The sequence below is a fragment of the Manis pentadactyla genome, chromosome 5 (assembly GCF_030020395.1).
Source record: "Manis pentadactyla isolate mManPen7 chromosome 5, mManPen7.hap1, whole genome shotgun sequence".
NCBI classification, from domain to species: domain Eukaryota; kingdom Metazoa; phylum Chordata; class Mammalia; order Pholidota; family Manidae; genus Manis; species Manis pentadactyla.
The window spans coordinates 2,120,197-2,144,698 of NC_080023.1; the positions used below are offsets into that span (position 1 = coordinate 2,120,197).

Consider the following 24,502-nt stretch of genomic DNA (forward strand, 5'->3'; position numbering starts at 1 on the left):
TGAAGTGAAATGAGGTCACTAGGTGGGCCCTGATCCAATCTGACTGGTGTCCTTATCATGAGAGATTAGGACACAGACACACAGTGGGACGAGCAAGCGACGGCCCAGGGAGAAGACGGCCGTCTGCGCACCAGGAAGAGGCTCGGAGGACCAGCTCTGCTGACACCTCGGCCTCGGGTGGCACCCTGAGAAGGCCGTGGGTGGCCCTGAGGGGCCGGCGGGCCGGTATCTGCTTGCGAGCTGACCACGGCCGCTGCGGCCCAGGTGCCGTCCCTCCCCGCCGGACACCCCAGCATCCCCAAGGCCGGGCCCACGACCAGCCCGTCTGCTGACTCGGGAACTGAGGCTCAGGAGGGGGCCTCGCAGGCCCCGTGGGAGCTGGGAATAGAGATTTCATGCCTGACCTTTGCACCAGAGGCCCCCAGAAGGTGAGCAGACCTCCGTCCTCGGGGCCAGGCCCTGGGCCCCACCCCACGGATGCGCCTGGGGGGCCGGAGGCCAGAGCCGGGCAGCATGGCCCTTGTTCTGTGGGCCCTCCTGTCCCCGGTCCCCCGGGGGCCCTCCCAGGCCGACCCCTGCCTTGGGAGCCCTTAGGCCTCATAGAGCCTCCTGTTCAGCCTATAAAGACCCACCCCCAGGTCAGGACCCCTGGGACAGGCGATGTGGGGGAGGAGCCAGAGGAAAACGAGGCTCTCCTGGCAGCTGCTGCTCTTCTGTGCCCCGCCCCCAGGCCTCCACCCTGCCCCCTCCAGGCCCATCCAGCTGCCAGGGATGCTGCCTCACTCTTGCCCCTACAGCCACCCCACGGCCTCCTGCTGGCTCCTCAGCGCCCCCTGCTGTCCCACAGCCCCTGCGCTGCCCACCCTGCCCCGCCCCCACCAGAGCCCAGGGCCCCCAGGAGGTCGTCCAGCTGGGCCCAGCCTCTGGGTGCCCCCCCCCCACTGAGCCTGCCTCTCCTGCCCGCCACAGTCAGTGCCACCTGGCCGCACTCTGCCTGGAGCCCAGGACGGCAGCCAAGGGTGCTGTCTGCCTCTCTAAGCAGCGGCCTGTCGAGCTCACCTCGCGCGCGTGCTGCGCCAGCTGCCAGGCAAGCCCGGAAACTCTGACATGCGGCCCAAGGCTTCTGAGAATGACGCGGGGCTATGGGTCCGTCTGGGCTCTCCTCCCCGGTGACCTCATGCAGCTCGGGTCCCCCCACCCAGTCCACTTGCTCTGTGACCACAGAAGCCGGGGCCCGGGCCTCACCCCCTACAGCTCCCACGGCCTCCCGGAGGTTCCGACTGCATCTCCCTGCTCCATGACCGCTCCTGCCACCCCCACGGTCCTCACGGTCCCCTGTAAGCCCCTCCTGTCCCCTCCCCTGCAGGAGTCCCAGGCCCTCAAGGGGTGTAGGGGCAATTGGGCAAGTCACCCCCTGGCCTGGGGTTCTCAGCTGACGGGTAGGTTCAGTGCTCTGCGGGCCTCCTGCTCCAGGAGCCCGTATAAAGGTCCTTATAGTAAGAGCCCAAAGCAGGGTATGACCTGGTCTGGAGCCAGACCTGCCCCTGGCCCCCCGCCCACCCAGAGGGCAAGCTTCGGCATTTCCCAGGCCTGGTCAACAGGCTCCAGCTTCAGAACCGCCAGGAAGTGGGTAACACTCAGGTTCCTGGCTCCCAGTCCCACTCTGGCTGGAGTTAGGAGTCTACACGTGACAGGTGCCTGGCATTCTCAGAGGGAACCTGGTGACCTGGGACTGGCCGGGCGTGGAGGCCTGGAGAGCATCCCCGGGCAGCCAGGGCTGCAGCTGGCATTGTGAGCCACGCCCTCCCCAGAGCAGCCCTGATGGCCGGCAGAATCCTGCAGATTCATGTCGGTGTCCTTGGCGTCCAGCACAGAGTGGGGGCAGGATGGTTGCTGGATGGGTGGGTGGATGGTGGATGGTGGATAGTGGGTGGATGGGTGGGTAGATGAACTCAAGCACCCTCCCAGTCCAGCCAGTCTCAGTGCCCCCCTAGGCCCAGATGCTGTCTTTCCAGCTTGGCCCCTGAGCTCTGGCCCTTGGCCCAAGTTCCTCTTCAGCCCTCAAAGCCTGAGGTCTCCTGGCCCACCCCAACTGCTGACCCGGGAGCCCCTCCCCTGAGCAAAGACATCTGACATGAAAGTGGCAAGAGACAGGAGGGGCAACTCAGGGTGGGTGTCCTGTCCTGCTGTGTGCCCTTGGGTAAGTAACTCAGCCTCTCTGAACAACAGTCCCCACTTCTGAAAACCCCACTTATTTCCCAGTTTGTTTGAGAGTCTAATGAGATAACAGATAATCTGATCAAATGGGAACTCACAACACACAGGACTGTCAGGATTTGGTTTGTGACATCACTTTCCATGGTTAAGAAGCTCCCCAGGGACCTGCTGAGCTGCACCCCTGCAACCCACCTGTCACCCAGCTCCACCCTCCATAATCAGCCCCAAAGTCCAGCAGTGACCTCGGCTGTGCTCAGGGCTTGGCCTTGCACGGGCCGTTACTGCCCATATTTTGCAGATGAGCAGACCGGGGCCCAAAGAGGTGAGCAGCAGGGTCACAGCTCCGAAGGGATAGATGGAGTCTTTGCCCAGGGGTCCCTGGCTTGTGAGCACCTTCGGGCCCACCGTGCCAGCATGGGTCCCTTCACACTCACACCATGCTGACTCCTTCCCCAAGGCATTCCCTCTGCTTGGAACGCCCTTCAAAGTTCAGTGCGAATGGTTCCCTTCCTCCAGGAAGCCTTCTATGCCTTCCCATCCCCCGCAGCCTGCCTGGGTAGATGCCTCTCTTTGGCAAAAGGTCTTCCGATGACACACACTGGCCCTCAGCTCACTAGGCACACCCTGCGCAGAGCTGTGGGCCTCCCGGGTCCTCGCCCCCAGGCGTCACCCTTCCTCTGGCCCTGCTAGGTCGTCCCGGCCGGAACAGTCCCATCAGGGAGAGGCGTGAGGCCTTCGGTACCTTCAGCCAAGATCTTCCCATTAGCTCTGTGTTGGTTTGGGCTGTTTTTGTCCTTTTAAAGTAAAAATAGCTTATTTTTTAACATATTGATGCTCTTGTTTTCTTTATAAGAAGCTGTAAAAATAAAACCCATACCCGTTTCTTTTCTTGGCCCAGCATGTCTGGGCGCAGCCTTCTCGTCAGGTACCTGGAGGCTCTGACTGGCCTCCGCACCTGCAGCTCCCACTGAGTTCTCAGAGGGGAGGTGCTCAGGGTGCAGGGGTGCTCAGTGGAAGGAAGCGGGATGTAACGACTCACCTCCCAGGGACAGAGCAAAGATGGGGAGCAGGGCCCACAGGACCTCTCCCCACCAGGAACAAGGCATCTTTGGGCTCCAGCCAGGCCAGGGCAGAACCTGGAGCAGTAGGCCTCCCACCATACCTAGGAGCCTCCAGCCCTCCCTCCACGCCTGCTGGCTGGACGCTGGAGCCAGGAGGCAGGTGGGTGCCCTCCAGAAGCTCCCAGGGCAGAGGGAGACCAAGAGGGTGAAGGGTAGGGCCACAAAGAGGGGTCTGGAAGGCTTCCTGGAGGAGGCGGCTCCCGAGCTGAGCCCTGAAGGCAGATGGAACAAGGACAGGAAGGATGCATGAGGGTTGCACCAGCCCCTGGAGTCACCCAAGGTGCCCGTGGTCAGCAATGTCCAGCAGGCAGGACGGTCCCAACGACTCAGGGTTCGCCCCTGCTTACTCATTCATCTGATAAGCAGTGACTCCTACCTTCCCTGTGCCCACCCACCAGGGCCCACAGAGGCAGACGAAGATCAGGGAAGGCCCGAGAGGTTTCCAGCTGCTCCCAGGCCAGGAAGGGGACAGATGAGAAAAGAGACAACAGCCCCAGGGGCCCAGGAGAGAGTCCTCTGAGTCCTTCACAGGCAGTGAGTGTCCACCTGCCACTTGCCCCAGGATATGGAGGGAGGGCCGGCTCTGGCAGGCCAACAGGGGTATCGGGCAGAGAGAGGAGCCCCCAGGCAGGGGCTGTCCACAGCAGAGGGCCAGGGTTGGGGTCAGAGACCCACTTCTCAAATCCACCATGGTGACGGCTATGACCCAGTCACGGTCACCTGGTGACCCGTACAGGCACCTGTGGAGATGGGAGCAGTGACCTGGGCTGCCCGCGGAGACAGCCTGGCACAGGGAGCCCGGGTCCGGCGCTCTGTCCTGGTCTCTCTAGTCCTTCCTTTCCAACCCCTCAAAAATGTAAAGGCAAGCAGGTCTCAAGGACCCGAAGCTTCCAGACTGCTTAGGGGTGCTCTTCCTGGCTGGGCTGGGGGCCCAGCAGATCCAATCCGGAGGGGTCGTGGGGAGGGAAGGTGCAGGGCCAAGCCCAGAAACTGCAGGAGACCCCACTTGGTCTGCTGCGTCTGCTGCACGTGGAGAATTTGTGACAAATGCCTGTGGGCAAGAGGTTTTTCTGTGGCCTTTCTACTTAGCATTCAGGCTAACAGTAGTATTATTGGTCACGGCACTCTATACATTGCAAATTCCTTTTGCCCCCTTCACCTGCCAGGAGGGCGGCCACCTGGCTCCAGGCCCACCCACTGCCCGGCAGCCCGGGACCAATGACAGCCACAGGGGTCTTTCCAAAGTGTGAGTCACCTGAACTCAAAGCCCCAGCGCATTGCCTCCAGACAGTTCCAGGGGCCTTGGCCTGGGAGGGAGCCGGCACAGGGCCTTCATCTGGCTCTGACTCCTGACATTTGCCCCACGCAGCCAGACCCAGGCCCTCACTGGAAGCAGAAGGGCCCGTGGGCATCTGAAGAACAAAGAAAGGATGTGCCCAACTCTCCTGCCTGCCCTCCTGGGCCGTGCTGGGCACTGGGCTCGCCAGACGTGGGCACAGTCCCCACCCTCACTCCTGAGGAACCAGGCTCATGCAGGGAAGTGGGACAGAGATGCCAGGAGAGGGGGCAGCTGCCAAAGCCTCACTTCGAAGGGCACTGGATCATCCCCCGTGGAGCCATATCCACATTCTCCATAAAGAGATGTCCCGACGTCCAGCCGCTGCCCTTCCTCGCTCTGCCCGAGTCGTCAGCTCTGGCCCCGGGCCTCGGCCGGGGGCCCTCCCCGCTTGTGATTTCTCCTGACAGGCCCACCCTGGCAGCATTTATGGACTGCCTACTGCATACCTCACCCTGGGCTGAACAGACAGGAGTGTATAGGATAAAACAGCCTCTGGGAGGCCTCACTGGTGGTGGTGACAGGAGCCAAAGCCCCCCAGGCAGCTGTCACCTCTGCCAGGGCCTCCTGCCCTGGGAAGGTCCCGAGCTCAAGCCGGGCCTGCCCCTGAAGGCTTCAGCTCATCCTCCCACCTCCCTTTGCTCTGCCCACGGGGAAAGATGGTAGTCAAGCCCAGATGCCCTGACCTGCTGAGAGGGGAGGGGTCTGTGACCGCTGCAGGATCCCCATAATGCACAGCATCAGGGAGCTATGTCCCCAGCCACACGTGAGCATGAGCACACACACGTGCACACATGTACTGACATGCACACACGGGCACACACATGCACTGGCACGCACACACGGGCACAGCATACTGACATGCGCATACACACGTGCACACACACATGCTGACATGCACGCACACATGTACTGACATGCACACACATATACTGACACACTTGTGCACACACGTATCAGCATGCACACACACACACACACATGTGCACTCCGTGGCCCTTGATGTCCACACTGCAGTCTAGTAGCAAGTGACAGGAGTCAGTGCCATGGCCACATCTCCACTGTTTCCTTGGCAACCTCTCTGCTAGGTTAGGTCCTGAAGGCTCTGTGAGGAGCACACTGTCCCCACTTCCATGGCCTTTTAAAGAGAGCCCCCCCGCGAGTTGAACAGATCTTGGAAGGGTTTGCGTCATGGCACTTGGTCACTGGTCTCTGGCCTTGAGACAGCAAACTTGGACAGAACCTGCTCTGACCGGAAAACACCACCTGCCCTGTGGGGGCTGCAGCCTCACTGCCCCTCAATTCCTCCAGTCAGTGGAAGGAAGGTCCTGGTCCTGGCGGCAGGGCACACTGAGGCGCATGTGGTCAGTCTGCGTGGACACGGCTGTGATGTTGGTCCGGGCTGGGGCCCCGGGACGGGGCTGCTCTGCACTGAGTGGCAGGAGCCACAGTGGAGCTGGCAGAGGGCCTGCCTTCCAGCCCTGCCACCCTCTCAGATGGAGCACACACGGGGCCCTGCCCAGCAGAGCCCCATCACCCCACGTGACCCCACGTGACCCCTGCAGCGCGGGCCTCCCTGGGCCCTGGGCCAACAGCTCTGGGACGGTAGTGACTTTCTCAGCCAAAGATGGCGCAGGCTGTCCTGGGCCTGCCTCCTGCTGCATCCGACAAGCCGCTCTCTGCTCAGCCGCAGTGGCCCCTCTGTGGCCTGGGTCAGGGCGTGTCCCCTCCTCAGTCCTGTGGTGACCAGTGCCCCCCACTCCTCCTCAATGCCAGCTCCCACCCCTCAGCCCCTGCTGGGACCCGGCTGCATGAGCTCCACCTCCGGGCCTCTGCATGCGCCCTTCCCTTCTCCCACCAGACCCACATGGGGCCCGCCCCAGTGTCTCCTCCGTTCATCACCTCCAAGGGTACCCAACACGACCCCGAGCCCCCAGCTCGCTGCCCCCCCCAGGTCGCCCTCTGACTCGGTTTTGTCCCTTCACCCCCTCGTGGGCTCATCCTCTCCTCTGTTCATCAGCTGCCCTCCTGCTGACCCTCGTCCCACTGCTGTCTGCTGCACCCCCAGAGCCAAGACCCATCCTGTCCCTGTAGGGCTGTGCCATGTTTCCACTAAACAGCCAGGCCCAGCGACCGTGGGTGGGGCCCAGGTGGGCAAGGCCGCTGTCCTGGAGCCCCCCTGCCACCCAGCCTCCCCTCGGCTCGGCATTCCCACCTGCCCCAGCTTTCTATCTCAGCAAACAGCTGACCATTCCCCCTGTCGGGGGTTGCGCAGGCTGACGGCGGCTGCCGCCCCAGTGGCCCTGGGGCTATGTGCATGGCCTCTCCGCTGCTCCGTGCCATCCGCTCTCCAACCCACCCCAGCCCTCCTCCTTGCTCTCTGATGGTCCGCCTGCGCCCCACCCAGGCACCCTCCCACTGCAGCCCCGGCCACCAGCGTCCCACACACCCACGTTCCGCACACCGCCAGCTGCTGACCCCCGTCAGTGCAGGGTCCCCGTGGCCTCCCACTGCCCAGCTCGGAGGACCCGTGCCAGCCAGCTCTGGGTGCCATCGCCACAGCCCCCTAGACAGGAGCCCATCCTGGCTTCCAGCTTCCAAGAGCCTCCAGGATTGGCAGCTCACAGGACAGACAGACAACACACCCAGGTCCAGGTCTGCCCTGTCACTTCTGAGAGCCTCCTGTGTAGACAGGCTGATGACAGGGCGTGCCCACAGAGCAAGCGCAAGGGGTGGACGCCTGAGGCTGAGCGGCAGGAGTCTGGTTCCCTCTGCCCAGCAAGCACCAAGGACCTGCTTCCAGACTCCGCAGGTCTCACTGCCCTGGGCTCTCCTCCCAGGCTGGGGGTCCCCGCGTACCCCAGCAGTGCCTGCCTGGGGCCGTTCTGGCGCCCTCCCTCAGCCAGAGCTGCCGCAAGAGCACCCGGGAAAAGGGCCAGTGCAGGGCCACGCACGGGCATGAGCGGCGCAGCGCAGAGCCCAAACACACGTGAACGGGGCACAGAGAAAGTCCCCACGGCAAGGAGCCCTCAGGGGGCTGCCTTCGCTCTTGGAACCCCCAAGTGTACCCGTGAACCAGCGTTCTGAGTCAGCTGAGGCTAGTGAGACAGAAGCCCTGGGCTCAAATCCCAGCCATGCCATGTGTGAGCTTGGGGACCGTGGGGCACTTATCGTTGTGACTCTCTGTCTTCTCCTCTGTAAAATGGGGCAATAAAGCCCCCTTGCTGGGGCTGAGGAACGGATGAAACCGGAGAGCGCATGAGGCCCTAGAACAGGCCTGGGATCCGCTCACCACCCAGGAGGGCCACTCTGGCCAGCGCCCACCTCCTGCCTGCAGACGGCTCCCACTTGACCGAGGACACTGTGGGGGTTAGTGGCAAAACAGCTGTGGCTTTGCTCCTCCTCTTCCCCCTCCTCCCAGGCCCCCAGCTGGACCGCACGCCCAGACCCCCTGACAGCTAAGTATGGCCAGTGACTGACCTTAACTGGGCGGGGGGCTGTGAGAGGGAGCATGTGGGCTGCTATGGGCTGAGGTCAGCCCTAACCCCCAGGACCTCAGAATGTGACCCCATTTGCAGAGAGGGTCATTGCAGATGTAATTAGTTAATATGAGGTCGGAAGGTGGGCCTGAACCCAGTATAAACCATTACAGAAGGGGCATTTGGACACCGAGACACACACAGGGAGGATGCGATGGAGGCAGAGAGTGGGGTGATGTGTCTACAAGCCAAGGGGCACCAGGGATGCCAGCAAAGCCCCGGAAGCCAGGGGAGAGGCCAGGACAGGTTCTCCCTGCAACCTCAGAAGGAGCCTGCCTGGCTGACAGCTCGGTCTTGGACTTCCAGCCTCCAGAACTGAGAGACAGGAAATGCTGTTGAAGCCGCACTTGTAAGTATTTACTTTGTTCCAGCAAAGGTGGTTCCTTGGCCACCTTGGCACCGCATCAGGCAGATATCTGGGCCACCATCAAAGCCTGGCCCCAAAGCCCGCCCACCATCTCCAGTACTCTGGTGATCGACCGCCACGGCGGGTCCCGGAGTCGCTGAGACGGACACCAGGCATTTGGGTTCCCTCCCAGGTGCTACTCCCACCTGCCCAGTGTCCTGTGAAGGCGTGGCCCTGGGCAGCGCCAGTCTGTTGTGACAAAGGGATGCAGACAAGCAAAGAGCCCTCCGCACGAGAGACACAAAGGCTGTCCTCCCAGAGCTGCCTGTAGCAGGAGGCTGGCCACCATCACCCGCGTTTGGCAGAGACTCAAAGGCAGGCAGAGGAGTGGGGGGCTCCCTGGAGGAGGAAAGGGGGCTCAGATGTGCCTGACAGGGCTGGAGACTGGGGCGGCTCACTGGGGGATGTCCCGGGTGACTGGCTGGGGAGCAGGTTTGGCTTTCTTGGCTTGGTATTAAGTTGGAAGCAAGGACAGAACGGAAGGAAGCTGTCAGTTATTGGCGGAGTCCTGGCCAGTTGTTTGAGGGTGTCGGCTATGGATGGCCGCTGGAGGAGCAGGCCGGCTCCCCGCAGGTCTGCTTACAGCAAGTCAGCTTCCCAGCCGGTTGCTGGAGGTGGGGGTGGGCTTCCTGGGCTGGTGGCAGTAGGTGGGAGTGGGCTTCTCAGCTGGTTGCTGTAGATCAGGGGGGGCTTCCTGGCCAGCTGCCATAGACTCAGGTGGGCTTCCTAAGCAGTCACTGTAGACTGGGGGAGCTTCCTGGCCAGTTGCTGCAGGCTGTGGGTCAGAGTTCTGTCTTCCACATGTGGTCTAGCCATTGTCTGTTGGTATATTTAGTTTCCCAGCAAGGCAGGTGAGATTTTAAACAACGTGCTGGCTGACGGCATCCATCCCCGAGTGGGGGCGGGAAAGTCCAGGTTGGCAGACCTGGACCCATGTGGCACTGGGACTGGACAACCCAGGAAATCTCCCAGGTGAGGGCCAGGAGCCCAGCCACCCCCTCACCCAGGAAGCCCCCACAGGGCACCCACTTAGGCCAGAGGCCCTGGCTCCTGCGTCACCAAGATGCTTACGATATGGCCCTGGGCCGCCCGTCCCCCATCATGAGGGACCTGCGGACAGTCCAGAGGGGGCAGGGGGGAAAGGCTGCTGAGAAGTGGGGATGCCTCCCAGCTCACACTGCCTTATGCTAAGGGAAGAAGAAGCCGCTGAGGGAGGCAGCAGGGAGGGTGATCCAGGTAGAGGGCATGGCTTGTGCCAAGGCCAGGGCCTGCAGCCAGCGGGTGCTGAGAGTGGTTGCGGGAGTGACAAGTGGAGACGGGCAGGAGGTGAGAGGAGAGGCAAGCAGGGGATCCCAGGTCTGTCCTGCTGCACCCTGGGGCTCACCCTGCCGGCACGGCTGCGCAAAAGGGGCTGAGCAGGCCCAGTTCAGGTGCAGGGCACTTAGCAGGAAAAAAAACAGGAGAACCACTGTCTTGCCAATGGGTTTCAGCCCCAGGCAAGTTCACTGTGGATTCAATGTGACCAAAGAAATGACAGTAGAACGTTCTTGGGGTAAAAGGGGTTATACCCAACTTTATTTCCACAGTGGCAGGTCAGTCTCTAGAATCCTGTTCACTCAGAGGGCGTCTGCAGGCAGCAAGCCGGTCTCTGCCCCTGGGCCCCTCTGCCCGCACAGCCGTCCTCTGGGCCTCTGTCCTCGGCGCTGCCACCACCCCAGCCTCTGCTCTGCTCTCCTGCAGCCTTGCAGCCCTGCCACCGTGTCACCCAGAGCACTGGGCGGAGCTCTTTATATAGAGTCCCTAACAACGCATTGCCCACGTGTGTGTAGTGAGCTGGCCGGCCAGGTGAGAATCCTGGCCACAGGAACCTTCACTTTATCTACAGTCACCAAACTATAGTCAGCAAGTAATAAGAATTGAAGGAGGGAGAAAGAGAAAAAATTCACCCCTCAAGAATCAGTAGCCCTTGGGTGTCCCATGGCTGCTAGGACAATGGACACTCACAATGATGGAGGAAGATGGGGGTCTAGGATGAAACGGAATGACGAGTGCAGTGGCCCTAAAGGGGCAGTTTTTGACGTTTCTGAAAGACCCAGAAGAAGGCCCAAACACCTGAGAGCACTGCCTGTTTCCTGGCTCAGAAAGATTCAGTGTGGTAAAAGTCTAAATTCCCCAAATGTCAGTCCATGCGTTAAGCATGATCTCCAATAAAATACCAGTGTTTTTTTACTGGACAAATTGATTCTAAAGTTCACGTGGAAAAACACACAAGAAGAGCCAGAAACGCTACTGAAGAATGCTGATCAGGGGTGGTGGTGGCACTAGGACCGGAACGCACCATAGAGTTGCCATAGTAACAGCCCGGCGGACCAACCGGGGACAGCAGAGAGACCGACCCAACCACATACAGAAACTGAAAGCAGGGCAAAGGGCATCTCAGATCGCAGGGGTGACGGACCTTTTCACAAATGGTGTTGGAACTGGAGAATAAAAGCCAGACCCGCACCTTATCCAAAAGGCCTGTTGCAGGGTGTGGTTGGGCAGGGAGATCTGCACAAACCCAGAGAGTCAGGCAAAAAGAGTTTGGGGGGCCTGGGGCTTGGGGCTTCCCTCGCAGAGAGGAGTAGAGGGAGCTGGAAGGAAGCTGGTGTGGGATGTGGGGTGGGACAGGGAGCAGAGGCTGTCCCCCAGGCCAGCCTGTCCCAGGAGGGCTTCCGTCCTGCCTCAGCGTGAGGCAAGTTCAGGGCCTGCAGGCAGGACAGAAGCAGGCGTAACCAAGTTTGGACGCCAGGCACTTTATTCTCCTGGATCAGTGGGGCCAGCAGTTTAGCTCATCATTTACCAGGCAGAGAGGGAATCAGGGGGTCTGGTCTTGTCACTGGCAAATGGATGATCGCTGAGTATCCTCTGGGTCACGTGAGGCGGGGGCTTCTCTGCAGTGAGCCGTTTCCCAGAACACCAAGGATGGGGGACTTGTTAGCTGTTTTCTAGAGCCCAGGGCTCAGTTTCAGTTCAGCATTGTCAGAACAACTGGATAAACATTTGCAAAAGATTGCAAAATTGGACGTGGACCTTACAGCAAAACCCAAGATAAACTCCAAATGCATCAGAGATTGAAATGTAAAAAATGAAACTACATGATTGCCTGGGGGACTTGAGGGGGAATTCACTTATAATCTAAAGGTGGAGAAAACCTTTCTAACTATAACTCCAAAGCCAGAAGCAATAAAGAAGATATTGACAATATTGCTATATAAACTGCATATATAACCACATAAAACACTGAGCTCACTGGAAAAAGTAAAACATAAACAAGGTCCAAACACACAAAGGCGAAATAAACAAGAAGAAAATATTTACAACTTTATCACAGTCAAAGGGCTGATCTCCCAAATATGTGAAGAGCTCCTGATAAAACAGGAAAAAATGAAAGACCAAACCTGATAGAACAAAACAGGAGTAACAACAGGCATGAAGACACAGGCCACAGAACGAGAAGGACAGGAGCGCAAGCAATTCTCACGCACATAAAAGCCCCGAACCTTACCTCCAGGAGAGAAATGCGGATCACAACTCCCCAGAGACCCACTTCTTCCCACGCCTGCAGCGCCCTGTCCCGGCACCCTCACCCACTGCAATTCCCTCTGGCCAGCAGTCACACCTGCCCTGAAGAGGCACCTTCTCCGACGGGACATGATGGTGCATGAGCATGTCCATGACAGCGTGATGAGGAACGTGAGAACAACGGAGCTGTCCCAGCCTCCACAAGGCCTGGCGGGTAGACCGAGGTCTGTCTCCACCACGGGGCAGTGGGCGACCATGGAAGGGAAGGAGGCAGACTCTGTGCTCTCAGCAGGGTCTCTCCGGGACACACTGCTCAGTGGAAAAACAAGATGTAAGGTTAGGAGTGCCATGTGCCACCTTCCATGGAAGGAAAACCTGCCTTTGACCTTCCACTTTGGCTGTAACAAGGAGGCTGGACCCCACAGCCCTACTGTCCTGCACGACTGCATGAATGGGGAGAGCAGGTGACCAGCCGTGTGCAGGCGTCGGCAACAGGCAGTGCAGGCTGCACACTGGGAAGGACCCTCCCTGCCTTCTGCCTGGTCGCTCTTGCTGGACACAGCACAGGAAGGGGGAGCCCCAGACCGCATGGGGGGCCCACTGAGCTCTGTCAAAGCTGGGGAGACTGAGACAGCAGCGTCTGCGGAGCAGAGGGCCAGGAAGGAGGAAGCCGCACCGAGAGGGGATTCAGAAGCCCGTGTGGGGGTCTCCTAACGGTCTCTCAATCTATCCGTGGGCGGGCGAGATGACCTGGCAGGGAACAGCTCCCAGGAGCTGGGAGAGAAGAGGGAGCCCAGAGACGGCACCATGCCAAGAACCATTCTTGTCCCAGCCAGGCAGTCTGGGGGGCCTTGCTGGGCACCCCGAATTCACTCAGCCAGAAGGGCCAGGCAGGAAGAGTAGACGTTCTAGCCCAGAGTAAGGCCCACACCCGATCCACCCTGACAAAGCTTAAAACAAGCCTTGGGACGACCAGAGGGACCCACAAGCAAAATACCACCCGGCCAGGACACAACCCAATGGTCCAGGCTCAACATCCGTCCAGCCTTGGATGTGATGTGAATGGCCTCCTGTTCCTTAGATTGTGGGGAAACAGCAGCAGGAACAAAATGTGGAGTAGAAGAACTATGGCCAAAATTGTCCCCAGTGTGACGAAAACTACCGACCCACAGACCCGAGAAGTTCAACAACCGCTGAGTGGAAAGACGCACACGCTCACGTCCCCCACGCCAGGCGCATTATGATCAAATGCTGAAAACCAAAGATAAAAATAAAATCCTAAAAGCAGCCAGAAGAACATAAAAATATTATATATTAGAGAAAAAATAAGAAATACTTGTAGCTTCTCGCGGACCTGATGGGCTGTGATTTGAATGTGTGCGTCCCTCCAGAAGGTGCATGGTGAACGAGGCCCCCAGCTGTGACGGTGTTGGGGGCCTAGGGAGGGGGCGCCGGCGAGGCCCCCACGACGGCATCAGCGTCCTCACCAGAGAGGCCCGCAGCGCCCAGGCCCGGCCTCCGTGCGGTCACAGTGGGACGAGGCTCCCGTGAGCGAGGGGGCAGGCCCTCAGCCGGCCGCACCGGCACCCGATCTGGGACCTTAGGAAAACTTCTAAAAAGGTTTTTGAAGAGGTCAGATAAGTCCATGAGGACGTATATTAGAATAATTTTAAAAGCACTCTATCAAATCAGAGAAGGCAGGAAGAGAGGGGGAAAGAGAAACCACAAATGTGATAGAGAGCCTCGTGCTGTGCGCCCGGCACAAAGCGCACGGCTTCACTGGCAGAGGTAGGCGTGCCCGAGGGGCTGTGGCTCTGCAGGGACACCCTTGTGTTTGGCAGACGCAAGCTGAAAGGTGAGGGACGAGGGCGCTGTGTCCGCAGGGCGCACTGAAACGTTTGGCGAACCAGGACAGAGCACGTGCCGCCGTCTGCCCGCGCTGAGCCTGGTGCGGAGATACAGGCGTGCGTGCGCCGTTCATCCACGTGCTTCTTCCACATGAAAATTTTCACGATTCAGGGAAAACTCCTGCAGTTATTCCCAGGTCAGATTTCCAGGAGGCTCGGCCGTCTGGTGTGCGGGCACAGCCGGAAGTCAGCAAGAAGGCTCCCTGCAGCCAGGGGGGCGGCCGCGAAGCGCTCCAGGCCCCGCTGCCTCTCCTCGGAGGGCGTGCACCGACCAGGCCCCTGCATGTGCTCCCGCTGCCCCTCACCTCTGACCTCTGTTTGGGGACCCACGTGGTTCTGGAGAAGTCGGCTCCACCCCGACCTGAACATTCTATCGTCTGACCTCAGACGCCGGCTCAGGGACACCCGTGTGATCTACGTCAGCCCAGTCCTGTCAGCCTCAGGAGGTGCTGGCAAGCGGCTTGAGAACATCAGGGGAGTCGGCCGTGGGACCAGCCAGCTCTGTAGAAGCAGCCCGTGGAGGCTAAGGACCAGGTGCTCGGTGGCATCCCGGGACCACTGGGGCTGCCTCACCTGCCGCCTTGGCGGGGCTGTGGTTGTGGAAGCCACTAGGCTCACCTGAGCTACATTTCTGTTGCCTGCAGACAAAAGCTTCCCTTGTGCAATGCGGGGACCCTCAGGGGACCCTCAGGTCCCCGCTTATAGCCTTCAATCAGTAACAAGGCTCACACACAACTTGACCATCTGTGTCTCATCTCCCGGAACTCAGGAGTGTGGGCCCTAAAAACAAGTAGACGTCCTGGCTGGCATGCCAGCTGCGCCCCCCAAGAGCCCTGCTGGCTCTTCACAGAAGGAAGCCCAGATGCTCAAGCTCACGTGTCACTAGGGAGATGCGAACTCTAAGCCACAGCAAGACGGCGCTGCACACCCACCAGGCTGGCACACGTTCCCCTCGGAGGTAACAGCGAGAGCCTGCAAGGCTGTGTAGCGCCTCGAGCGCTATCCACGCTTGCAGGCATGTAAATGTATGGACCACACCTTAGAAAGCAACTTGGCGCATACCTACAACTTGCATATACGTATGTGTGTGAGTATTTGTGTGCGTTTGTGTGCACACACACATATATGGCAAAATATTAATACTGGGTGAATCTAAAATTGGAGGGCATGCAAGGGGCCATTATCTTATTCTTTCAGCTTTTCTGTTTGCTTAAAAATTCTCAAAAATAAGCTGAGGGAAATAAAGGCAAGAAGGGAAATAAAAATATACAGAGAAAAAATATACAGTGGACAAATAACATGAAACAGAACAGACCCTTCCAACTTTAACGGACCAGAAATTGCATTAAATATAAATTGACTAAGAGCTCCAGTTAAAAACCAACATTTTCAGACAGAGAGTTACCTGGAATTAACAAGGAAAAGTGAACCAATATCCAGAATGTCCTGCATGTGGCATTCCTTGGGAGGGTTCCCTCCGAGATAAGTAGAATGAACCATGCCGCAGGACAGAGCCCACCTCCACACACAGGGAGGGGCAGCCGGGAGGGCAGGGGCGTCACCTCCCTGGCGCTGCTGGGGCCCCTCGAAGGTTTTCTCGGCTTCTCAGTTGTCTTTAGAACAGGAAAACCTTCTGGCGGGTGACTCTGTTCCGTTTCCTCTCCAGGGTCAAATTGTTGCAGGCCCCCCTCTATTTATCTCACCTCCACCCATTCCCCTCTGACCTGGAGAAGGCCCTGACCTAAGACACTGCTCGGGGTCGAAGGTCAGGGGAAGCGGGATACCTGTGGAATGCGGCCTTGGTCTGTCCTGCCCAGAAATTCCCCTGGGAGTCCACGCCCGGGAGTCTGCACGCTTCACCGAGGTCACGCCTGGGCTCTTCCTGAAGCCCCTCCCAGGCCTGCCAGCACTGACCCGCACACACTGTCTCACACTCTCCCTGGGCTGGCCAGTCACACCGCCCTCAGAAGCCCCCTGCTCTGAGATAAACAGGGGCCTGGGCTCTGCTTTCTGCCCAGTGGGAGACCCAGGAGGTTCTGGGGACCATTGGCCCCTCCTTTCTGAGGGAAACTGCACCTCCTGGGAAGCTGCCCTGCGACTCATTTCTCTGCCCTGTCAAATTCAGCCCCGCTCCCAACACACGGCCAGGAGGCAAGCCCCTCAGCAGTGCCCAGCCCCGCGGGAGTGGGGGAGCCTAGCTGGGCTCGGGTGGCTGCTTTGCCGTCTGGCGCCTACAGAGAACTCTTTGCCCCTTGTTTCTGCCCAGGATGTCCAGGAAACCCTGGTGCAGAGCAGGGCAGGTGCCCCCATTTTCCCCCAAAGCAGAGACCAAGGCGAGGGCCAAAGGCACAGAAGTGAGAACACAGCGGGGTGGGCCCGCACAGAGCCGCATTTGAATCCAGACTCCACTGTGGGCTCGTGGCACCAGGCGCAAGCCATTTAACCTGATGCCACATTTATAAAATGGCAACAGTAACAGCTCCCCTGCCCGTAGTCGGGGCCACAAGCAGGGCGGTGCAGCCGAGCATCCGGCCAGGGCAGCCGCGTTAGGCGGTCACAGTGGCTGAGGTACTTGCGCTGTTGTCATCACTCTAGTCATCCAGAGCCAGAGGGGACAGAGGGACAGTCATAGAGCTGGTGGCTCCCTGGCTGACAGCGCAATCTGGGCTGTTCTGAGCACTGCTTCCCCCACAATCTAAGGAACAGGAGGCCATTCCCATCAGACACCTTCCCACTCCTTTTTAGACAACATCAGTGAGGCAGGGAGAGACAGACGGAGCTCGCTGACATCTCTTCTTATAAGGGCACTAATCTAATTGGATCAGGGCCCCTGCCTCAGGACCCCATTTAACTTTAAATACCTCCATAATGCCCCCTCTCTAAAACCCCAAACTGGGGGTTGGGGGCAGAGGGAGACACAATTCAGTTTATAGCAACTGCAGAGTGAATTTTACTGGATGCAATTTTTTTTAACATATCCATCCTTTGAAAAACACAGATGCACCCCTATGTTTATCACAGCACTATTTACAATAGCCAAGAAATGGAAGCAACCTAAGTGTCCATCAGTAGATGAATGGATAAAGAAGAGGTGGTACATATACACAATGGAATATTATTCAGCCATAAGAAGAAAACAAATCCTACCATTTGCAACAACATGGATGGAGCTAGAGGGTATTATGCTCAGTGAAATAAGCCAGGCAGAGAAAGACAAGTACCAAATGATCTCACTCATCTGTGGAGTATAAGAACAAAGGAAAAACGGAAGGAACAAAACAGCAGCAGAATCACAGAACCCAAGAATGGACTAACAGTTACCAAAGGGAAAGGGACTGGGGAGGATGGGTGGGAAGGGAGGAATAAGGGGGAAAAAGGGGCATTACGACTCACACACATAATGTAGGGGGGGCACGAGGAGGGCTATACAACGCACAGAAGACAAGTAGTGACTCTGTAGCATCTCACTATGCTGATGGACAGCAACTGTAATGGGGTATGTGGGGGGGACTTGGTGATGGGGGGAGTCTAGTAACCATAATGTTCCTCATGTAATCGTCCATTAATGATAGCAAAATAAGAAAAAAATGTATCCATCCTACCAACCTCCCATCCCACTAGTCTATTCCCCCACATCATGCCCACACTTCCACCAGGAAAACAAGGGGAATAGACTGTCTTCACCCTTGTTCCGGGATGGAGAGGATGGGGCCCCACCTCTGAGCCCTCCTGGTGGGTTTGCAGAGCTCACAAGGCTGGAGCAGCCCAGGGACTCAAATCAGAGTGACTGGCAAGGCCCCTGGGCACGCAGCAGAAGCCAATGCAAACCCCCCCACGCCGTGGGTCACAGCCAAGCTGCAGGCTGTCTAATGGTGCCCCTACAGCAGTGCAGTGCACATCCTCTGATGGACATTTTATTCCCAGAGCTCCTCTCCCAGCCCACTTTTCTCCTCCCAAAGGTGTCATGGGGAGGAAGGAGGGGCACCACCAGGGTGGCAGGCCTCCCCAACCCAGGCGAGCCAAGCTGACACAGGTTGTCCATGGAATGCCAGCAGCAGGCAGAGCTGGTGGGCAGCCATCCTGTCCTGGGAGTAGCAGAGTGTCCCCCTCCCTCCCTGTCCCGCTCCTCCACCTCCCACCTTGCTGTGCAGGCAGGACCCTGGGCTCCCCGAGAGTGAGGCAGGTCTCCCTCTGCGCATCAGAGTATGTGGATGCCTCACCCACACATCCTGTCACCAAGACCACGCTGGACCTAGCGCCCCAGCATCCCAGCGCCCCAGCGCCCCAGTGCCCCAGCACCCGAGCACACCAGCACCCGAGCACACCAGCGCCCCAGCGCCCCAGCACCCCAGCACCCAGAGCCCCAGCACCCAAGCACCCCAGCACCCAAGCACACCAGCACCCAGCGCCCCAGCGCCCCAGCACCCCAGCACCCAGCACCCCAGCACCCGAGCACACCAGCACCCAAGCACACCAGCACCCCAGCGCCCCAGCACCCCAGCACCCCAACACCCCAGCACCCCAACACCCAGCACCCCAGCACCTCAGCACCCAAGCACCCAAGCACCACAGTGCCACAGCACCCCAGCACCCCAGTGCCCCAGCGCCCCAGTGCCCCAGCACCCCAGTGCCCCAGCACCCCAGCACCCAGTGCTCCAGTGCCGCAGCACACCAGCACCCCAGCGCCCCAGCACCCCAGCACCTGAGCACCCCGACTAAGACAGTGGAGGAGAAAAGGGAGAATGGGTGAAGTGTGTAAGCTCAAGGCAACAGGTCCAGTAATACCAACATGCACAGCAAGCTGGTGGGCAAAGACGCTCCCCATCAGGAGGCCGCCCCAGCGCAGCCCACCCACCCGGGGCACAGCCTCCGTCTCCCCATAAGAAAAGCAGGAAGCAACAGAGAGACTCCTAGAAAAGTGCCTGAATGAACGATCCACCCTGTGCCCCTTTGCCCTCCTGCCTTTTCAGGTCTCCTCCTTTCCTTAAAATGAAAAGAAGCCACCACACCCTCACATCTCGCCCCCACCCCTGGCAGCCGAACGTCCAGGCCCAGGAAGCCCTGCTGCCTGGGTACCCACCGCCCCTGCTCCCTGGCCAGGCTCCCACGCCAGCCCACCACCCTGCCTCTGCCCGGTTCCTACCTCCTCTCCCCTCCCCTCCCCCTCCCCTCCCCCCTCCCCTCTCCCCTTCTATCTCCCTCTCTCTATCTCACTATCTCTGAAAACTCACCTCCCACAGACCCCACCACCAGACAGGCCGGGGCCTGCACACAGTAAGAGCTCAGTGGATGTTTGCCCCTCCATCCCTGCATTTTCTCTGCATGCACCCCCAAACACCTACCACATGCAGGCTCTGAGGACCCCGGGGTCATCCCAGGGACCGTCCTGAGCAGATGGGCCTGGAGGGTGGGCAGAGGGGCCAGACAGCTCCGGGCCTGGGACAGCTGGCTGAGGGCCCAGGGGATGGTGGTGCACAGGCACAGCTGGAGCTGCTGAGCCTCCTCAGGAAGGGGCAGGCCGGACAGGGGATTCCGGGCAGACAGGGGCAGACGGCGTTTGACGCGATGCCACGGGACAGGGGGCCCTGGGATCTCGGCAGCCAAGACAGACATATCAGGGAAGGGGGCTGGTTCCCTAGGATGAGGCATGAGCTGCAAACAGATGGGGGTCCATCATGCATCCTTATGTGACGGTGTGCCCCAGGGATGTCCAGCGTGGGGCCCAGGCCGACTCGTTATTCCTGGGCAGTCTCTGCACCCAGACCTGGCTCAGGCCGGGCCCTGGGGGTGTGGTGCAGGGGGCTGTTGAGGAGGGGCTTTGAGGAAGGCTCCAAGCCTAGCTGGATTTCCTTCAGTGTCATAGTGTCTGGCCTCCACGGAACTGCCTCCTTCTCTTCTTCTTGCACCACCGAGTTTGTGCCCCCAAACCCCCTCCCATGACAGCTGCAATTTTATGTTCGTGTGTGTCTGTCAGCCCCACAGACCACCCAGTCCATAAATGCACACACACACATCAGGGCAGGGTGCCTGGCTCACAGTCCCAACAGGGGCACCACTGACAGAAGGCAGCCACGAGCCCCACGCACGGACCCTGTGCGCCTGAACCTACAGCACCGGTGCTCCTTGAAGCAAATTCCACTGGACCGCGACACACAGAAAGCAGGTGGAGGAGCTGGGATTGGAATCAGGGCCATTGGCACCAGGGCACTGTGCTCGTGGCACTAGAGGTTGTGGGGCAAGATGGTGAAGAGAGGGCTGGGCCAGTGCCTCCCAACGCTGAAACACCATAAAATTTCTGTGGGTGCAGAAAGAGGTCCGTTTTAGTTGTAGATATTTTTGCTAGTGTCTGCTACCTACTAGGTCCTTTAGTAAATATTTATTGGATGGATGAATGAATGCATGGATGGATGGTGGGTGGATGGGCAGGTAGAAGGGCGAGTGGAGGGACAGATGGATAGATGGACGAGCAGGAGGACGTGTGGTTGAATAAGTGGGTGGGTGGGTGCGAAGGCCGAAGGACAGCTGGGCAAATCGCTAGAAGGGAGGATGAGGGGTGAGTGAGTGAGTGGATGACGGGCGGATAGATGGACGAGCGGGTGGGTGGACAGTGTTCACGGGAGATGTTTTCATGTCCTCAAGTTGTTTTTTTATGCATAGGAAAGATTTTTCAGGAATTCGTTTTTTTTTTTAATTAAATTTTATTAATGTTATGAAACCAGAAACCTAGCTTTTTACTTTAAACTGTTAATTCAGCCTACAAATCTTATTATACTTATAAGTCTAACAAATCTCGAAAGTCTTTTTAAAGGGTTCTTTGATTAACATTAGTCCCCACTTTCAAATTTAATTACATTAACAATGTATTTTAACACCTTCCCAAGTTGTTAAGTAATTCTTATAAATCTAAAAAGGTAACTTCCTAATATGATGAACCTTAGATTCCTTTAAATGTTCCAACACTAAATATAAACTTTATCGGATTTCAGCTTAAAATCATGTCTAAATCAAGTAGTTAAGAATATAATTTAAATTTAAATTAAAAGGTTCACTTGTTATTCTGATAGCCCAAATTCTCTAAAGCATCGCAAATGCTTACAACATCAAAGATGCCCAGATTCCTTAACACAAAAATATCAGTACTATGGAGTTGATACCATGAAACCTTTCTATACTGAATTATAAATATTCCTTTCAGTTCAAAGGTGCTTATTCACAAAGGAAACAACCAAGAGGTTTGAGGGCATTATCCTGGTTACCTGAGGGTGCAAAATACTAGCCCCCCACATCTCCTGGGTGTTCAGTGCACTGAGGGTGTTTCTCTTCACCACGTGGGACTCACAGAGACAGGGACTTCAGAGCTTAGCGTGGTCTTCACCCTCGACCCCAGAGCACTATGGTGATCCTCTCAAGACGCCTCCGCAAACCCCACCCTGGAGGTTCCATCGGATTCTGCATGTATCGAACCCTCCCTAACCGGCAGTCTTCCTGGTAAGGCCACATATTCGACGGGTTAAAATGACACCTGTGGGGCTGTTTGCTCCCCCCAGTCCAACAGACAGCCTCCCCTTGGGCAGTGCCAGCTTATTCTCTGCAATGCTGTGGTGAAGGCTGGAGCAAACAGATTTGGCTATATCGGGCATGTGGTCACAGAGCTGCTTTTAACCCTGGCAAATGACTTTGTCACATCAGCGACCCCTTCACTGGCCTCAACGACATGGTCTGTGTGCTCCAATATGAGTGCACCCATGGCAAGTTCAGTGGCAGAGTCAAGGTCGAGAACGGGACACTTGTCTTCAATGGGAAGCCCGTCGCCGTCTTCCAGGGGCAAGATCCAGCCACCATCAAGGGGTGATAATGGTGCTGAGCATGTTGTGGTGCCCTCGTACCACGGAGAAGGCTGGGGTGCACCCGACGGCTGAACCCAAGAGGTTATCATCTCTGCCCCTTCTGCAGATGCCCTCAGGTTTCTCATCATGAACGATGAGAAGAATGACACCTCCCTCAAGATTGTCAGCAAAGACTCCGGCTGCTTGGACCACCAGCCAAGCTCATCCGTGTCCACGTTGGCATCACGGAGGGACGCATGACCGCAGTCCGACCACTGCCACCCAGAAGGCCATGGATGGCGCCTCTGGAAACCTGTGGCTTGATGGTCAAGACGCTGCCCAGGACACATCCCCACTTCCACTGGTGCTGCCAAGGCTGCGGCAAGGCCATCCCTGAGCTGAATGGGAAGCACACCTGCGCGGCCCTCCATGTCCCCATCCCGTGTCCATCATGGATCTGACCTGCTGCTTGGAAGCCTGGAGAAAGCTTCCACTATAATGACAAGCAGGCTTCAGCAGGCCCTGCCCCACCAAGCCGTCCTGGACCGCACTGAGGACCAGGTAGTCTCCTGCGACGTCAGCCTTGAGCGCTGGGGCCGGCATCGCCCTTCAGGACCACTTTGTTAGCTCATGTCCTGGGACGACACTGGCTTTGGCTGCAGCACAAGCAAGAGCACAAGGGGAAGAGAGAGGTCCTCAGCTGGTGGGGCGTCCTTGTCCCGATTCATCCCCCAACACACTAAGAATCTCCCGACCCTCATACAGTTTCCATCCCAGATGCCCTGAAGCAGCAGAGGGACTTAGGAAGCCCTACCTTGTCATGTGCCGTCAATAAAGTGCACTGCACCCAGCCAGGAAAACGAAAGGACACCTTTAGATGCTGCCAGTCTCAAAGCTGAATTGGGATCTGTGGTCAGCCCTTGTGAGGTCGTCCTGCCGATGTGTGTTCAGATGAGTGGTCGGGTGGGTACAGGATCGCGTAGACCACAGTTTGGTGGGCTGATGGGTTGGTAGGTGGATGTGTAAATGGGTGACTAGCAGATTTATGGGTGTGTGGGTAAGCAGGTAGAGGGCAGATGGGTGGGTGGGTGCATGGGTGGACATGTGGGAGGGTAATACATAGCTGAATGGATAGCTGGTAGGCAGATGGGACACAGACGGAGGACAGGCCACGAGGTATGTGGGTGGACCGTTGATTGAAGAGATGGGTGCGCGAGTGTAAGGGGGGCGGGTAGATTGAGAGATGAGTGGGTGCATGAGGCACTAGATAGGCCGATGGGTAGGCGGGTAGATGAATCTTTGGATATGTGGGAGGAAACAAGTTAGGTTTGAGGGTGAACGGATGAGGGGGTGGGTGCACTCAGGGATGGATGCCTGATGCCTGGGCCGGGTGGGTGGGGTGGGTGGACGGTGCATGGGTAAGCGGGCAGACGGATAGATGGTGGATGGTGAGTAGATGGCTGGATGTGCATAGTGACTACAGCAGTTTCTAGTTCAGCAGGCTAGCATCCCTCTGGGACTCTCTCAGAGGTCCTAGTCCCAGCTCCCCACAGACTCGCTCTCTGACTTGGAGTGAGTGTCTGCCGCTCTCTGGGCCATCCATCCATCTGCTCCGTGAATGTCATGAAGTGCTTGAACCTGGCTGGCTGCGCCCTCTCCATCCCTCCAGCCCAAGCGCAGGTGCTGGCAGTCACACCCCAGGACAGAGCCCTTGCCACTTGGAGCCAGGGTCAGCATCCCGGGCCAGACCCATCCTCCTGGGACGTGCTCAGACGGGGAGAAACACTCTGCCCCCCCCGGAGACTGGCGTAGAAACCCTCTGCTGCTTGTTTCCCTCCTCGACCAGCTAAGGAAAGGGACTCACACAGTGGTGGGGCGTCGCTGGGCCTCTGGCCAGCCCTGACTTAGCCCTGACATTCCCCAAGAGCTGGCTGAGCTTTGCTGCCACAAATAGACTGACATGGGTCCCTCGAGGAGCCTGCCTGCGCAGGGTCTATCTCAGGGGAGTTGGGGACCCAGACGACACAAAAGGGAGCCAGATAATGATAATAAGCAAGAGGGCAGACGGCTCTGTGGGGGAGTGAGCATGGGGGGCCCTCAGGGACAGCAGGGGAGCAGAAATGGCTGTCCGCTGGGACCCACTGCCCCATGAGGCAGTGAGCTCTCCAGCCCTGGGAGTGTACAAGCTGAAGCCAGTGAATCACCTGGCAGCAGGCTGGAGAGTCCAGGAGTGCGACAAGGGCTGTCAGCTCCCACCCAGCTCTGAGATTCTATGAATCTGGCCCAAGATTTCTCAGGATTCTCAATCAGAATCCACTACCTTGTCAAGGGGTAAGGCCATTTATCTGCAGTGGTCAAGGAGGGCATCCTGGAGGAGGTGCCAGTCAAGGAAAGAACTGGGGGAAAAGTGTCACCGTCAGGGAACAGCATATGCAAAGACCTCAGGGCAGAAGAGTTGGCAAATTCAAGGAAGGGCTGGCTGGGGCCCAGTTAGCAGAGGCAAAAGTTATCGGAAAGCTCACAGGTCACACTCTGGGCATGGAGGGTGCTGGGCAGGCCCCGGGGCGGCTCCAGGGGGAGAAGGGA

The 24,502-nt window shown here is 58.2% G+C and overlaps 1 pseudogene; it reads left to right on the plus strand.

Annotated features, from left to right (window-relative positions):
• Positions 1-21,694: 21,694 nt before the first annotated feature.
• LOC118930343 (glyceraldehyde-3-phosphate dehydrogenase-like) lies at positions 21,695-22,415 on the plus strand (annotated as a pseudogene).
• Positions 22,416-24,502: the final 2,087 nt, after the last annotated feature.